The following is an 18,218-nucleotide window of genomic DNA, read 5'->3' on the forward strand; positions in this document are numbered from 1 at the left end:
ACCTCAATGTAAATCTAGAGCAACTCTATTAACTTCAGTGGAGCAATTCCAGATTTACATTCATGTCAATGAGATCAGAATCTGGCTCATTTGTATTAAGCAGGATCATTTTTTTCCCTTAAGAGTTCTATTGATCCAGTTTATCATCACCACAAGTCAGAATCCTCTGTGATATCAGAATAATTTAAAAACCAACTAATTATGAGGTCACAAACTTAAATGTGGAATAAGAAGAAAGAATGGGTGGATTCTTAAGAAATTAAAATCCTGTTTAATGAAAATACTCCTATTAGCAAAGAAAAAAAGGAAGAGAAGTACAGGGCCAAATCCCGAAGTAGTAAGTAACTGTTGCCTTCAATGGAAGTTTTGCCTGAAAAAGGCTGAAGCAAAAACTTCAAGATCTGGCCCAGAGAAAATATGCAACCAAGATGCAGAACCGTTTCCAAATACAGTATTTTTAAAAATTTCCAGGCAGCAACAATTTAGCTCAAACAAGATTTTGCCTGGTTAATATGTCAGATTTAATTCCAAGTGCTGCAGGGTCTAAAGCGGATACCCTATGGGGACTTGGAGCATGCCCCCTGCATTTCCCTGGAAAGGTTTTACCATTTTTGATGAAATGTGGTCTGAGGTTGTTCATTTTAAACATCCTTTGAAATCTAAGTGAATCTTTTCCATACGGCACCGGTTCTCTTACAAATGTGGACTGAGGGGGTATGGAAATTTATGAGCAATGGATGCAGACTGTCAGGCCATTGCAGGGATGAATGAGTTTGTGCTTTGCTCACATAACTCCTCCCTGCTAATAGCACTGGATTCTGAAATAAACCTTGTAGATAGGTAGTTCCCATATGGATGTTTTTTTAAAATATCACATGTCACTATGCTGGCTCTTATTCTAAACTTTTTTATTAAATCCCTCCCTAGAATTAATGTGGAAAGGACTTTTATCCTTCTGGAGTTGGAACAGTTTGTCAAGTTATCCTAAGCTGTTTGAAGTGAAGCTATTTTAATATCCTCAACAGGGTTTAACAATAATATTTATGAAGGCTTACAGCAACAAAGTTTCACAGTTAAATTTGCATTATATTTATCTTTTTATGTTGGGAACTGAAGGAATCACAGTCAGATACAATCCTTCCGCTTGCTTCACAGTAGGGGTAGTTAAATCAATCTGTACAACAAGTACCAATTCAAGCCTCAGATTTATAAAATCTCATCCCTCTTCCACAGACACTCTCTCCCCAACCCCCAAGTTTAACTGTGCTGTTTATTTCCTCTCTATAGGTACAGAACTTTATATTTATTAGTATCACATCTCTTCTTGTTGCCTGCTACCTCCATTCTGATCTCTCCAGCTTGCTTAGAAGTTGAATAAATTTCAGTCATTGATTTATATTGTTTCTAGCAACATATCATCTGGGAGCATTTATAAAAATTAAAACAATCAGAACAACTACTGCCAAACCACGGGCAACAATCCAGATGCATCCCCACCATAACCATTTCCTGTCCACTGACAGGAGATATTTTCTTGGACTTCCTGCCCGATCACAAACAAAGTCCAAACTACATTTGGGTCCAGTCAGGAACGATTCTCTCTATTCCACCTGATTCAGATCTCATTTACATTGTGTTGCTCCTGATTTTCAGCAGTATAGATAAGGTGTGAATCAGGCCCATCATTTTTAAGATTTAACATCATTTACACCTAAAATAATTTGGGCTTGACTCTAATTTCAGCTACATTGGGGGAAATGAGAAGCAACTCCCCAAGAAAATTACTACTTCTTGGCAGACAGAAAATGAGGAAACTCTAGCAGCAATTTCTTCCCTTTTCTAACAGAGTGAATGGTTTGGAAAAAGAAAAACAGAAATAAAGTTAGTGGGTAAAATGGTAAGATCTAAGATATTCCATCTCCTCCAGTATGGCAGTCAAACTAAACTTTACTATGAAACCATGGAAAGCAGACACTGTTGTAATTATGACTATCATTACATCAATCAAAATATAATGAAACTTCCAGAAGATTTTTTCCTGAATCAGATTAGCCATCATAGCCTCTAAAGAAGACCAGCATAACACATCAAAAAGTGAAATATGATTCTTTAGAACAATTCCAACCTTTCTTAATCTGTCATTTCAAACCACCAATGTGTCGGCTAGGACTTGATGCTAAATGCTGTTGGGGAAAAAAAGGCCTAGAAATGTTGGCTTACATGGAAAACTACCCCTCCTACAGAATCCTTTTAGATAGTTAAGATTAAACACAGTATGAGTTACAGGGTTAGTAATGTAATTTGAATAAAACTTAACAATTATCTCCAAGTTTCAGACTGTCAGAACGTATTGCTTGATGGACGGAAGGGAAGAAATGTAACAGATAATATTTAATAGGGAAGATTGTTCTCCTTGTCTAATATTTGAAAATAATCTATTAGCTAGTCTTCTCTTTAACAGACTTGTTGGGTCCCATTATCATCATTATTGCTATTCAGATGTATTCTGAGCAGGAAGCACTGGCTGAATCCAAATGGTTGCATGGCTGCCTTTTCCTGGGGGAATGGTCTGTCCTCTGGGATACTAATGGCTGGAAACAGTGGGATTTAACTGTCAAACACAGGCTGGGACTCTCTGTGAAGAGCTTTGCTTTTATCAATTTGCTTTCAGGATCACAAGTGTAGTGACCAGCAAAGCAAAGCCCATCTCAAGCCTCTAACCTACTTATCTTACCTGTACATTTTCTCCTTTCCCCAGCCCCACTATATGAGAGGTTCATGATGCTGTCCTGTGCAAATCAGTGCACTGCTGTTCAAGCTTCTTTCACATAATTGGCAAAACATTTTCATCAGGATCTGCAGCACCTGCTGCCCTTTGAGACAATAGTCCCAATCCACTTCTGCCAATACACTTTCATCTTACTATGGTATCATAGAAATGTAGGGCTGGAAGGGACGCTGAGAGGTCATCTAGTCCATCCCCCTGCATGGAGGCAGAATCAAGTATATTTAGACCATCCAAGGTGTTTGTCTAACCAGTTCTTAAAAACCTCCAGTGTTGGGGATTCCAAAACCTCCCTATGTAACCTGTTCTGGAGCTTAACTATCCTAATAGTTAGTAAGATTTTCCTAATATTTAATCTAAATGTTCCTTGCTACAAATTAAGCTGATTCCTTCTTGTCCTACCCTCAGTGGACATGGAGACCAATTGATCACTGTCCTCTTTATAACAGCCTTCTATATATTTGAAGGCTGTTCTCTTTCACCCCCTCTGCCGTTTCTTTTTAGACTAACCCTGACAAATTCTTTCATCTTTTCCTCATGTCTTCCAAACCTTTCATCAATTTTGTTGCTGTCCTCTGCACTCTCTCCAGCTTGTCTATCTCTTTCTTAAAGTGTGGTGCCCAAAACTTGACACAGTACTCCAACTAGGGATTACAGGGGACGAGAAGCTGGATATGAGTCAACTGTGTGCCCTTGTTGCCAAGAAGGCTAATGGCATTTTGGGATGTATAAGTAGAAGCATTTCCAGCAGATCGAGGGACGTGATCATTCCCCTCTATTCGGCATTGGTGAAGCCTCATCTGGAGTACTATATCCAGTTTTAGGCCCCACACTACAAGAAGGATGTGGAAAAATTGGAAAGAGTCCAGCAGAGGGCAACAAAAATGATTAGGGGGCTGGAGCACATGATTTATGAGGAGAGGCTGAGGGAACTGGGATTGTTTAGTCTGCAGAAAAGAAGAATGAGGCGGGATTTGATAGCTGCTTTCTACTACCTGAAAGGGGGTTCCAAAGAGGATGGATCTAGATTGTTCTCAGTGGTAGCAGATGACAGAACAAGGAGTAATGGTCTCAAGTTGCAGTGGGGGAGGTTTAGGTTGGATATTAAGAAAAACTTTTTCACTGGGAGGGTGATGAAGCACTGGAATGGGTTACCTAGGGAGGTGGTGGAATCTCCTTCCTTAGATGTTTTTAAGGTCAGGCTTGACAAAGCCCTGGCTGGGACGATTTAGTTGGGGATTGGTCCTGCTTTGAGCAGGGGGTTGGACTAGATGACCTCCTTAGGTCCCTTCCAACCCTGATATTCTATGATTTTATTATTCTAACTGAGGCTTCACCAGTGCTGAGTAAAGTGGAATCATTATCTCCCATGTCTTACAGTCAACACTCCTGTTAACATGCCCCAGAATGATGTCTCATTCAATCTGTGATCCATTATAACCACCAGATCCTTTTTTGCAGTACCACTGCCTAGCCAGTTACTCTCCATTTGGTATTTGTGCATTTGATTTTTCCTTTCCTTCACACTTTATTGAATTACATCTTACTGATTTCAGACCAATTCTCCAATTTATTAAGATCATTTTGAATTCTAATCCTGTTTCCAAAGTGCTTGCATCCCCTCCCAACTTGGGGTCATCTGCAAATTTTATAAGCGTACTCTTTATTCCATCATCCATGTCATTAATGAAAATATTGTACAGTACTGGACCCAGGACAGACGCCTTTCAGATCCCACTTGATATGTAATCCCATTTCACAACACACTCTTATAACTATTCTTTTAGTGCAGTGTTTCAACCAGTTGTGCACCTGCCTTATAGAAATTTCATCTAGACTATATGTCCCCTCTTTGCTTATGAGAATGTCATATGGAACTGTGCCAAAAGCTTTACTAAAGTCAAGCCTTCCTTATTGTTAATATTAATTGTGTTAAGCATCTGGTCACAACTGACTTTTTTATGAAGACTGAAGCAAAAAGACATTTAACACCTCAGCCTTCTCAGTGTCATCTGATATGTAGTATTATTGTTTGTTCTGCAGTCTTGTCCAGATGTCTGAACCAGTATCCTTGTTAATCCAGTCCTGTACTGTCATACAGTTCTGCCAATGCACCACAATCCTGGCCTGCAACATTCCTACTCTTCCAGTCCTGGTTCCACACAGCTTTGCAAATGCAGTTGAATCCTGATTAGTAATATTCCAGCTCTTTCAGTCCTGGGCATGTCTTGAGCAGAGACTGCCAATAAAGATTAATTACGTCAAATTGCTTGGTGTGTGTTTGTAAAGTGGATAAAGAGACCATCACACTAAGTCATTTGTCACTAAAGCACATAATCTGAATGCAAGTTCCCCAGACCAACTGAATAGCGCATTAATCTACTGCACCATTTAGCTCTCTAAAATAGCAATTGTCAGGTATACATAGTTGTTAAATCATTTTTTTAAAGTACTGCTGTGTCCCTAAAAGGCCTTCAATGCCCATTGGCAAAGGGTTCAATGTCATGTAACAGCAACTCCTTTCAAGCCTGACAAACTCGCTATTCCTAACAAAGAGTTGTCACGATATTTATCTCTAACAAATGTTGTATAAGATATCAAATGAAAGCCAGTGATACACTGGTCATTAATATCATTGTGAAATGTACATATTAACGCAGTATAAGGAATTATAGAGGTAAACAGGAGGAATAAATTAAGATTAGGATGTGAAATCAGCATGGGAAGACACTGGAGTTTGAACCCCAGGTGACAAACTTGACTTGGTGACAAACACAATAAACTTTGGGGAACATAAAGAAAAGCAAAAAGACCAACAAAGAGGTCAGAATATTATAAATTCATCTCAGTGCTGCTATATTAAACTATGAGGTGTGCATCCTTAACTGAGCCAACAGGCTGATGTGTATTCTGCCTCTTTGGAGGGTGCAGACTTCATCATTTCTATGGGTGTGCAGTGAAAGGGGCGGGATACTATCTGGAATGCTCTTCCAGGAGGCTTGGGAACGGGGGGCTCCAAGTGTTATCTGCAAGGCAAAGGAAGGGCTGGTAGAGTCCTAAGGAGTTGTTTGGTTGGCTAACAGAGTAGCATCAACAAATCCCTCTTTTGCTAAGGCAGAGCAATAACAGGTGATTTATAGTTCTGGACCTCCTGAGAAAGTGTCACAACTGTATACTCAGAAGGCACTTTGGAGAAGATGGACAGCTTATGATACAGTATATGTTAGAATAAAGAACCCTTTAGAGAACTTCTTTTCCTTGAGTTTCTGCTATGGAGAAGGAATTGGTCCTCATTCAAAGCCTAGTGAAGTCAACGAAAGTGTTTCCATTGTGTTAAATGGGCCACAGCTCAGGCCTATTGTGTGTATGTCTGTTCTTCTGTGTTCTCCTGGTGTGACATCTGTAGCTGACTAAAAACAAGTGATGGACAAACCTCCAAAGATTTAGATGTTTGATTCCAATAAACAGCCAAAAGTCCTGATATTTACATGCAAATCTGTGAACATTCTGAGTCTCCCCTCTTTCAGAATCCTTGGGTAATCTGTGATTGCTTAGACAACCTGTGGCACAACCTCTCCATGGGTCCTGGGCCCCATACTTTCTATTCCTTTTCCCTCCCTCCTGAGTCAGTGCCAAGGAGAAGCTTGTCTACTCTCTCTATCTTCTAATGGTTTTGGAAACGGTTCAGCATAATTCTTATTTTGCCCAAATTAGATAAAACATACCATACCAAAAATATTGTATATTGAAGGAGTCTTGGCATATGTTGCCATAAAATGTGAACAGATATCATGGAGAGGTGCAAGAAGCTCCTTTATTTAGGCAACACCCAATATAGGGGATAGACAATTCATAAATATGCAGTAATGTAGCTTTGAGGTACTCATATTTTACTGAAAATTGCAGCAAAGTCTATTTTGCTGTGCTGCAAATCTGCTGTAGTGGGTAGAATTATTACAGTCAATTTATTTAGGGAATTTAGCCCTTTTCTCTTGTTCATGAATTCTGTGAAAATCAATTACAATATTTACCTATTGGTTATTTGAAACTTTTTGAATAATTTATGCAAACAAATTTCAGCCTATGGACTGCTCATGAACTTTTTGTAGTGGGTATTCATTTGATTATTCAGTGAGGAATTCAATTTGGAAATCAAGCTGTCTGACTTGTCACCCAACTCATATAGTATCGTTTCTGTTCCCAGATCAGTTGGCCTAACATAAATAATATATATATTAGTAGATGAGTATTATTATTTCTGCTTCTGCCTGAAATTGTCAATTTGATTCAATGAAACTTGGGTATATGTCCAAAATTAGTTTGTCCAAATGTTCTTCTGAACAAAACTTCACTTCCATGAATGTTCATGATTTTTTTTTTTAAAAAAGGAGGTGATGCAGATGCGAATGTGGCCAACTCAAAATGTAATTCAGAATTTGCAGAAATGTGTGTGAATACTTTGAGGCTGGTTATTGACATGGGCATTGCTCTGATTTAATTAACTTTGGCATCAGACTTACTTGACAGACATCCTGGAGAATATCAATAGGAAAACTACACGAAGGGAACAATTTTGAAATTGCACTTTTAGATACAAGATGTTTAAGTGTCAGATAAAACAGGAAGGTGACTGAGCTCAGTGTAAAAACCCAGGGGAACTTTTAATGTTCAGCTTATCAGTTACATTTCACTCTGATGGAATACAAAGTCAGAAGACACTTTTGTGGCAGGATGATAGCCTGGTGAACCACCAGTTGAAGAAATCTCCATTCAATGTGCAAAGCTAATTTGCTTTGACTAAACTCCTCATACTATAGATTGTTTAATCATAAGGAGACTGGAGTCCCTTGACTTTAAAAGCTACAGTGACTGCCACCAGAAAAGCATTTTTCATGTACCTGTACATGAGTTTGTATGAATCAAAATGCCCCAAACTGCCTTCTATCCATTTTTAGGGAATAATATTGACATCTATCAATGACTGCTATACAGTATGTGTTATTGGACCTAACATGCTCAGTATGATCCTGCTGAAAATACTAGTGCTAACTAAACTCTTTTTTTAGAAAAAACAAAGGCTATGCCTTTTTGAGTTTTTGTAGATGGGAAGAGGGAATTTCAGCTGAGCCATGTCCAATGAAGTCTGTATCTGTGTTCTTACTGTAATATGGGAAATATAAGACTTGGATAATTCTGTCATGAGCCTTGATGCCTCAGTACTGCAAAGCCCTGATGTGCTTTAATTGTTTTTTGCAATGCACTGTCCTTATATAGCCACACTTTCAGTTTGGACACACATGCAATGACTTAGTACTGCATGATATTTTGATTTAAAAACTAGAACAATACAAAATTAAGATGGCACACATTAAATTGATTAAAAACTGGTTAACTGATAGGTTTCAACATATAACTGTAAATGGGGAATCATCATTTAATGGGTGTCTTTCTAATGGGGTCCCACAACAATCAGTTCTTGGCTCTACACTGTTTAACATTGTTATTAATAACATGGAAGAACACATAAAATTATCATTGATAAAGTTTGCAGCGGACACAAAGATTTGTGAAGGTGTAAATAATGAGAAGAATTTGTTTAGAAGAGGTCACTGATACAGAGTCATCTGGATTGCTTGGTAAGATGGGCACAAGCAAACAATATGTGTTTTAATACAGCCAAAAGTAAAGTTACACATCCAGAAACAAGGAAGGCAGGCCATATTTACAGGATCAGGGATTCTACCCAGGGAAGCAGGGACTCTGAAAAAGACTTGGGGATCATGGTGGATAATCAGTTGAACATGAGCTCCCAGTTTAACATTTTGGCTAAAAGAGTTAATGTGATCCTTGGATGTACAAACAGGGGAATTTTGAGTTGGAGTAGGGAGGTTATATTACCCCGTATTTGGCATTGGTGCAAGCACCACTGGAATACGATGTCTATTTCTGGTGCTCACAATTCAAAAAGGATGCTGATAAACTGAAGAGGATTCAGAGAAGAGCCATGAGAATGATTAAAGGATTAGAATATATGCCTTATAGTGACAGACTCAAGGAGTTTGATCTATTTAGATTAACCAAGAGAAGGTTAAGGGGTGACCTGATCACAATTTGTAAGTACCTACATGAAGAACAAAAATTTGATAGTGGGCTCTTCAGTCCAGCAGACAAAGGTGTAACACAAACCATTGGCTGTAAAATGAAGCTAGACAAATCCAGAATGGAAATAAAGCACACATTTTTAATAGAGAGGGTAATTAATCACTGAAGCAATTTATCATAGACAATTTTAAAATCAAGATTGGATGTTTTTCTAAAAGATATGCTCTAGATCAAACAGGAAATAATTGAGGGGAGTTCTATGTCCTGTGGTATACAGGTGGTCAGATTAGATTATCAAAATGCTCTCTTGTTAGAATCTATGGATCTATGAAAATGGGCTAAATATGCTGCTATAATGGTGCTCTTCTCTGATTAAAGTGGAGAAAAGGAGCTGATTATTAAAGACAGGTAAAGCACATTAAAACCGAAGAAGATTAGTTCCTGGAACAGATGATGTGGCCTCATTTGCAGTAAATTTCCAATAACACGAGATGGACACCAAACATTAGTGATGCACTACATAAAGACCTCACAGATATTTACAGATGATATAAAACAAATTGTAAATTAATATTCTAGACTTAAACAAGAGGACGAATAAGAGTCTACTGCAACAATTATTTTGAAAGTGAAGGAGACAAGGTTTTGTCAACAGCCTAATTCAGCTCTGCTTTACAACCCAACATTTCACTAAATAGTAAATGTGAGTACTTGTATGGAACAACTAAGGCTAGCTGGTCCAAACCAGTGCATCAAGCTTACTTCACTTGGGCCAAATCTTAAGCAGTCCTAGCATGTGGAGCTGCCACTGAAATCAGTGGGAACTGGAAGGGCTCAGCACCTCTTAGTTTGACTTTAAATTTTTAAATTTTTTAAAACTATGTTTCTCTTACATTTTGTAGTGAACCTAGTGCTGATAAAAGTTTCTGGGTTGTCAGCCCAAGAGATTTCAGTCCTCTCTTTATTCACAGAGCAGGTAAGAGTGTGTTTCACTCTCCTTGGCCTATCTGGTCCTGGGATTCTCTCCTGAAGCTGCCAAAAAGAAAGCCAGTTACTGCCATTTGCGTTTACAGTTTGTATGATGAAAACTGAGACTACCAATTCAGCTCACATAGGTCACTGAACAGTTATAATATAACAACTTTCTGACACTACTGACTTGGATGGTTTAGAACCAGTGACCTACAAGTGAGAGGATCCATGTTTCATTACCAATCTGTTGAGCTGCCAAGTCTCCCATGAACTGGTTTTCTATTACAAAGATCTGCTGTGTCTATGTGCAAAAAGAAAAGGAGTACTTGTGGCACCTTAGAGACTAACAAATTTATTATTATGTGTTTTATGTTAAACTTTTAAAACTCTGGTCTCCACAGCTCAAAAGCCACTAAATGGTCTAGTTAGATGGACATTTCTGCATGTCCCTGAGAAAGATTCAGCATCTTGGGATTGAGCAAGAATTTGATTATCTGTATAATTCCTCCCAGCATTATATAGCCAGACTATTTGCAGCTCTGTGGCTACTAGCATTTCCCCTGTTTTTCACATATATAAATGGATGCCAGCAATGGATGTCTGTTGATGTCCATGGGTGCTGGGTGAAACTTCAAGAACACATAAGCTAGTTTGTCCTTGCTCTTTTAATTGAATTTGCCCTTCCAAACAGCTGATGTCTGAGAATAAATTTAAATGGTTAGGAAATTCTTCTCCGTGACCCCCATCTCTTCTCCCTGATTCTTGTGTATTCTGTCTCTTACTGTGGGAATGGTTATGTCTCAATGAGAGGATTACATGACCTAGAAATACATTAATTCACCAGCAGTAGATATGAAAAGAAAGAAATGGGTGACAAGCTGGCCCTTTTCGTATAAAAATAGAGGCAGTGTTGTATGTAACAATTTTGGGACAAGAGTTTCCTGGGAAAAGAATCCAATCTGAAGGATAAAAGGATTTCTATTTATATATTATGTTTTCATTTGTATTGTTGACAGAGTATGAAAACTCCTCTCTAACTCTAAGTCTCTTGGTGTCTTGAAGAAGAACAGACTATTTTTGCCTGCCTGACTCATATATCTCTGGGCAATCAGACCTTCTGACTCACAGGATAGTCAAAGTCTCAGATTAACAATACTGCATGGCTGCTAAAAATAGGAGTTGTATACCATGTACTGAAAATAGAATGGAATACACACAGTTTTCAGAATCTGTACCATCAGTAGAACATGTGAATAAAATTGGAATAATTATGCTTCTTTAGTTTTGCTACAAATCTCAGACTTCAAAATGTCTTTGCAGCAGTTGCACAGCATCATGAAATCTCCAAACAACAATATTTGCATTTCTTTTATATATTTTGACCTGGTCATGTCATGTTTAGGAAACCTCCCCTGGCCTGAAGCTGAAGAGATACCATCAACCATCCTACCATGTGATGTTGCTTCACAATATCCTTTATGATTTGTTAGGGACACTCTTCCCCTACTAGAATATATTTAAATTATCTTTGCTCACTTCATTTTCTATTATGTTGTTGTGGGCTGGTAAATAAAGAGCTGCTTTTTATCCAAGACATAGATGCATTTCAGTTGTGATGATTTTGAAGACATATCATAAAAGAACACTGCTCATGTGTATACTCTGAGCCCAAGATCAGCAGGAACTCCCACATCTCAAAGTTTTGAGCCATTGCTCCTGCATGATTAGCTTTTCTTTCATAACAGCTGCTGCATCCCTTAGTATTAATAGTTAATTCCCATTTAGTGAAATGCAAGCATCTATGATTTAAAAACTACCATTGCAAGTATCAAAAAAGTATTCTGTACTCTCAACTCTGCGAAAGACCGCTAGTCAGTGGTGATCTGTTATGAGGTATATCTTCAGAGAGCAATTACAAGTAGATAATTATGGTGCTTCCTAAGAATCCCATCAAAAGAAATCACCACTCTTGGAGACCAAAGTTAAAGCAATGAAAAAAGATAAAAATGTAACATAATTCTGGAATAGGCAGTAGGAACTTTAACAGGCTTCCCTGTATTTTAAGAGTAATAATAAAACTTATGGAGGGATAAGATACCTCCCAACAATTTGCACTAAAGATTACTTTCATTTGGCAACTTCTGTCTTAGGACACCAGTTCCAGATTCCAATATATTTCTTTTTACCTGTAAATAGAGACCATGTTCTATTACACAACCCATTTTTGCTGGTCTCTGGGGTGGAAATTTGAAATGGGTTGAACTCCAAAAAAACAGGTCCATAATCTAGATGGCCAATCCTTGCCTCCTCCTTTGACTCCTGCCGAGTCTAAGCAATAATGCTTTGTGAAAGTGGGCTGAGAACTTCATGTAGCTGCCAAAAATGATCAGACATTGACTATAGAGGCTGAAATCCTTCATACTGAATATGCCATTGAACTGGCTCTTGGGAAATGCAACCAGACTTCTATTTAGACCTTCCTTCGGAGAGAGCAGAATTATTATATTTGTGTCAACAGAAAGAAAAATACTAGGTGAACTTCCCCAGGGTTTTGTCCACTCCAGTTGGAAATGTGAGGACTTTTTCAGATCACGTTTGTGGAGAATGTTCCTGCTTGGACAGCCATGAAGGCATGGGATAATGGTGGCAAAATGAATGACTGATTAAGATGTCACTCTACCATTATCTTTGAAAGGAATTTAGGGTGATACTACAGCACCACCTTACTCTTAAGGAATAAAATCTTGCACTTGAAGTGCACTCACTCTGCACAGCTCATGGGTATCATGTTCAAGGGTTAAGGAATCCAAGAGGACCTAAAGCATCAAAACTTTCTCAACTGTTGAATTTGAGGAGACTCAAAATTAAAACTGTAGTACTGTCTACAAAGAAGGCACTAAACTAAATGAGGCACTGCTAGAAGTTACTGCTGGGTGTATGGAAGAAATTTCAACCAAATTTAATTAAGTGGACAGTAGCAAATGAAGTGATGGTGTTTTGAGGTACAATCAAGACCAATGCAGGGTTGAGTCACTGCCTGCCCTGTAACCTTAGGTGCCTCAAATGCTTTGCTACTGCAACTCCCTGCCTGGGATGTTCACAGTCAGCAATAAGCATGCAGGTCACATCCTGAATGTCTGTGTATAACTGGAGCCCTGATCCAGCAACTCTGACCCCAGCAGCCTGCAGCAAAAACATAAGTCACGCTCCCTGGTCTCTCAACCAGCCTTGGTTACAACCAGCAAGGTGACCTCAGCGCATTCCCAGACCACAGCTTCCCCAAAACTGTGTGCTCTGCAATGTCCAGCCCTCTCCTGGACAGTTCAGGAAGATAATATGGTCCGTTTGTTACTCTAGACCCAAGAGCACCTCATAGCTTATTAACCTAACTGGGGTAAATACACCCTTCCATTTAAACATATCACTGAGGTGGTTTACAGTAAAAGTGAAACAAATTTATTAACAACAGGATAAAAGTTAAGTGATACCAAATAAAAGGAATAAATTTAGATAGGGTTACAACCAAACACAAGTGAAAACATGCATCTAAAAATCTAAAACTTAATCTAGCCAGGTACAGGCTTTATTCAAGATGGTTTCTCACCTAGATTCTGTTTCTAGAGACTTCAACTCCCCTCTTGGTTGAAAGACCCATCTTTCTCAGCTTGCAAGAGCTCTGTTCACTTGTGTCTGTCTAGTGATGAATGCCAAAGACGGCTTCTGTCTTTGCTTATGTCTTCCAGAGTTCAATGACTTTGTTTCTAGAGGCAAGATGACCACATGCTGTTCTCCCCTTCATGTGGGCTTCCCATCCCCCTGCATGTAATAGGCCTTCCATTGTTTTTATTCCACCATGCTTAACTTAAATAGGAGACCGGTAAATCGCTGTGTTCTCTCCTGTCTGGGAGGGAACCTGTTTTTCCCTATTTGGCCACAGACTTTGAAGAATAATGCTCAGTAAGTATCCATGTGTCTTCATATAGTGTTAATACATACATTTCACAATCATATTGATCACCAGTGTGCCATTTTCTTTCAGAAAAGACCTCACTCTACACATTTTAAAATACAGTAATATTGTATATAATCAGTTGACTCAATTGCTTATAACTTGAGTTCAGCCCCCCATCTTTATAGACTAGTGAACCTTTGAAATTGATTCTTCTGAGGCTTGCCCCTCAGATTAAAGTTTATTCAAGCTGTGAAGGTGGTGAGATGAAATCTGGTGATGAAGGAACTCCATGATTTTTCTTCCCCCACTTGTTAGCTTAATATCATTTTTTTAATTTAATATGAAAAAATGGACCTTCATTGTGTTTGCCTGAAGACTGGGCTGGTCAGAGAATCAAGTACACATTCCTTTGTCTAAGGCAGATCTGTTTACCAACTCCCCCTGACACGCCTGGTTTAAACATACTTAAGTCATAAATCCAGCACATATTCATAACTTTTTGTACACACCCTGTGCATACATCACACAAAAATATTACTGACCAGCAATTTATTAGTTTTCAAATAATATATTACGTCACCTTTTAAATAAACACCATGACACAATTGTGTGAGGCATAATGAGTACGTCAGGCCTGACATGAGCTGTGGACACAGAGTAGTGATCCACACTTGGACTGCTGTGTCACAGATGGCATAGCACTGCAAATGCAGCAGGGCAGCTACCCACAGGAACACATTCTCCAAACATCGTCAGAAAGGTAGTGATGATTGGAGGTACCAGGGAGCATCAGAGCTGCTCTGTGGGGGTAGCTCATAATACACCTTACAGGAGTAGTGTTTCAGGACTCTTCAGCTGTTTACCCTTGTCCTATGCTTGAAGCATGGACCCAAGAGCTGCAATCTCTGGAGAATTTATTATTATAACTATATAAGTTCAGTTTGTTGGTCTCAATTCAGTTCCTAGTGGGCAATTGCTCATCCACTAAAAAACACCATCATCACAATTTGGCATCCTTTTTGGCAGTCTTATCAAAAAGAACTTTCCAGGTCTGCAGTGAGTCATGTTGTATGGGTTTGTGGAGAGGGAGATAGCATGAGGTACCTTCCCCTGGGCTAAATGTAAGTCTTCAATGTCCAGTGTTATCAGTTCTGCATCTAAACTATCCTTAAAAAGTTAAAAGAAATCTCAGAATCTATAAGAAAAATCCACTGAACAGATCAACCTGTTGAAGATTAATTAGTGCTTTAGCAACAAAAAAATCTTATATTTACCACTGGATTTGTAATATCAATACTGAACTTCCAAACTATAACAGAAACAGGCTATTGTGAAGATAAGGTTTTTCACATAACCTTAATGCCAAAGAATCAAAACTAAAGTAATTGTGCCAAATATACCATTACAAATAAAGATTCAATGTTACATTATGTTTGTGAAATTATTACCCTCTCCCTGAAAACCATGAACTCTTAGTTAAGGGGCTGGAAGTAACAGAACAAACAAGTTTTAATGATGAGAAAAATGATAAAACTACTAAAACTTAAAGAAAAGACAATTACGATAACAGCAAACAAAGCAAAAAATAAATTTTGCCCCTTCTGAATGGACATGAAAATATTCCAAAACATCACAGAAAACATGTTTTTAATGTTCATTCAACCTAAAGTTGATCCAATGAGCTCATTTGCATAGGACAAGTCTGAAATAGACATTGCTGTTAACTTTATTATAAAAAGAATTCTAGTTGATAATACGCAAAATATCGTCTAATGATAGTTGGCAGCAAAAAGATCACAGTTTAATCAAATTTGTCTGTCTGTACTGAAGGGCAAATCCTGCCACTCTTCTCCAGGCCTGGAGGATCCCAGATGCCATGGAATCAGTACAGCTTCTTTGCACAATGGAGTGACAGGACTGTGGGAGCTCAAACAGGCTGCACATACAACCTGGGTACCATGCAATCCGCTGTACAGAGACTTGTGGCAGGATGGGAAAGATGAGAGGAAGAGAAAAAAGAGATTCATGCCAGAGAATTGGGGCAGTGCAGGGCAGAGCAGGAGTAGCTTTGCTGCCACGCTGCAATCAATAAGTTGAGGATTTTTTCCCTATGTCCTCTTGGAGGCAATGTCCAGACCAATTAGGTGGGATGCATTTCAGTTGCATTAGATGAGGCTCTGGAACTGAGAGAGTGAACAGAATTTACACTGTTGGGTTGACAGTGGCTTTCTTTCATCATTTTCTCATCCTAGTTTAAAAAAAACTTTCATTTCACTCAACATGTTTTGACATCAAACGTTCTTGTGAAATTATTTTTTCTCTAGAGAGGAACATTTAATCAGCAGCTGTATTAGGAATCTCCATTGTTTTTTCCAGTGGTATTTTATGCATCAATACATTTAGAACAAGCAGTGACTTTTTTAATGGCTTGAGTAAGATTCGCCAAATGCACCTTTCCATAGCTCCAGCCAACACTTATTAGTCTGTCTAGAAAGGAAGGATGTGACAAGCTGAGCAAAAGCAAGAGGGACTTCTGAAAAAGAGAAAGCAAAATGTGTAGATAAAAGAAAAATGTAAGTCTTCAGATGAGATTTAAAATGAAGATAGATTGGCTTGAAGAAACAGCCTGGATCCAAGCACCCAAAGCACTAAGCAAGTTTGCATCCTAATCTGAACTTTGTGCTCAGGCCCATATTGAAAAATTAGATTTATGTGCCTCAGTAGCCAACTTGGAGTCCCCGAGAGACTCTCTGCACCCTGAAGTCTTTAAACCACGATTTGAGGACTTCAATAGCTCAGACATAGGTTAGGGGTTTGTTACAGAAGTGGGTGGGTGAGATTCTGTGGCCTGCGTTGTACAGGAGGTCAGACTAGACGATCATAATGGTCCCTTCTGACCTTAAATTCTATGAAAATTGGGCCCAAAGCTGCTATGGAACTGGAAATTCTCTTTTCTTGAACACCTAGGCAAATAATAGTATAGCTTCTCCCTCAAGCATTTAAAAAGAGCATTTGGAATACAATTATCACCACCAGTTCAGGGGTGATCAGATGTGGGCTTCTCGGTCAACACTATTAAATAAACAAACTAGTTACGGTTCATCTCTGAACTCTGGGAAAGTTTGGATTTGGATCTGACTGTCACAGTCCAAGCCAATTTTTATTATTCACTGTAATGTCCCATAGAGGGAAAGATCTGTAAACTAAAAATCCAGCTTTTGAAATAAAAATGAGATTTCTTTAAGTTGGTATGTTCTAAAATTGCACTGGTCAACCACACTTTCCCTTTCCCTGGGAGATCTAAATTCATATGGCAGCTTTCTTACTGAGGAGTCCTAAAGTCCTTTGCAAGATGCAGCAAATACATCGTGAAAGGCAACAAAGCAATGTATCCACTCTGAATACATGATTCTGAACTGAAAATGTAAACTTACCTCTGAATTAAGGGACATATGTTTACTGTACTGAACTGAGCTCATGGAATTTCTCCAACTTGGATTCATGGTTCAAGAAAATGGAGAGCAATCACTAAAAAAGCATTATTATTAATTATTATTATTACTACTACTATTATTATTAACAACAGCATAGTTTTGCCAGGAGCAAAAGAAATTGTGAGGATTACAACACAACTTCCATTTTATTCCTCTGTTTTCACAAGCTTATAACTTCTCAAGAAAAAGTGCATGCAGGCTGAAATTTTCAACACACAGGGTATGTCTATGCTACCCGCCGGATCGGCGGGCAGCGATAGATCCAGTGAGGGTCGATTTTTGCCTCTAGTCTAGACGTGATAAATCGACCCTTGAGCGCTCTCCTGTCGACTCCTGTACTCCACCACCACAAGAGGCACAGGCAGAGTCGATGGGGGAGCAATGAAGACACCGCGATGAGTAGATCTAAGTACGTCGACTTCAGCTACGTTATTCATGTAACTGAAGTTGCGTAACTTAGATTGGTACCCCCCCACAGTGTAGACCAGGCCACAGTCTCTGCCCACAGGTAATTGCATTAAGAGAACTTGAGTTAAATCCAGCTATTTTCAAATTACACCACAGAGAAAAATATAAACTTTTTCTGGCTTTCCTGAGGGAAAATACTGAGACTAGTAATTGAAAAATGCTTTCAAATGTAATCATATGGGGCTAAATTCTTTGTAAGCAGCAGACATTGTGTACTTTTTTTTTCAAAAAAGGTCCTAAATATAAAATGATTGTTAAAGTATACAGTAGATAAAGCAGATATTGTGGGCCTATGCTGCTCCAGTGGCACACAGTAGCCATTGGGCTGACTTAACAGCTCCCTCTGGATTCACTTTCTGTAAGGCGGTTCCCTGGGAAGTGTATACCTATGCTGGGTCTTCACCACCTCCTTCCTCGCCTCTGGCTCTGGGAGTCATGGCTAGCA

At 38.8% G+C, this 18,218-nt stretch overlaps 1 protein-coding gene across 1 annotated transcript in view; it reads right to left on the minus strand.

The window, feature by feature from the left end:
• CACNA1C (calcium voltage-gated channel subunit alpha1 C) overlaps positions 1–18,218 on the minus strand; it is a 714,429-nt gene that overhangs the window by 413,870 nt on the left and 282,341 nt on the right. The gene's annotated exons all lie outside the window — the stretch shown is intronic.

Source organism: Natator depressus, chromosome 1, assembly GCF_965152275.1.
Source record: "Natator depressus isolate rNatDep1 chromosome 1, rNatDep2.hap1, whole genome shotgun sequence".
Taxonomy (NCBI): Eukaryota; Metazoa; Chordata; order Testudines; family Cheloniidae; genus Natator; species Natator depressus.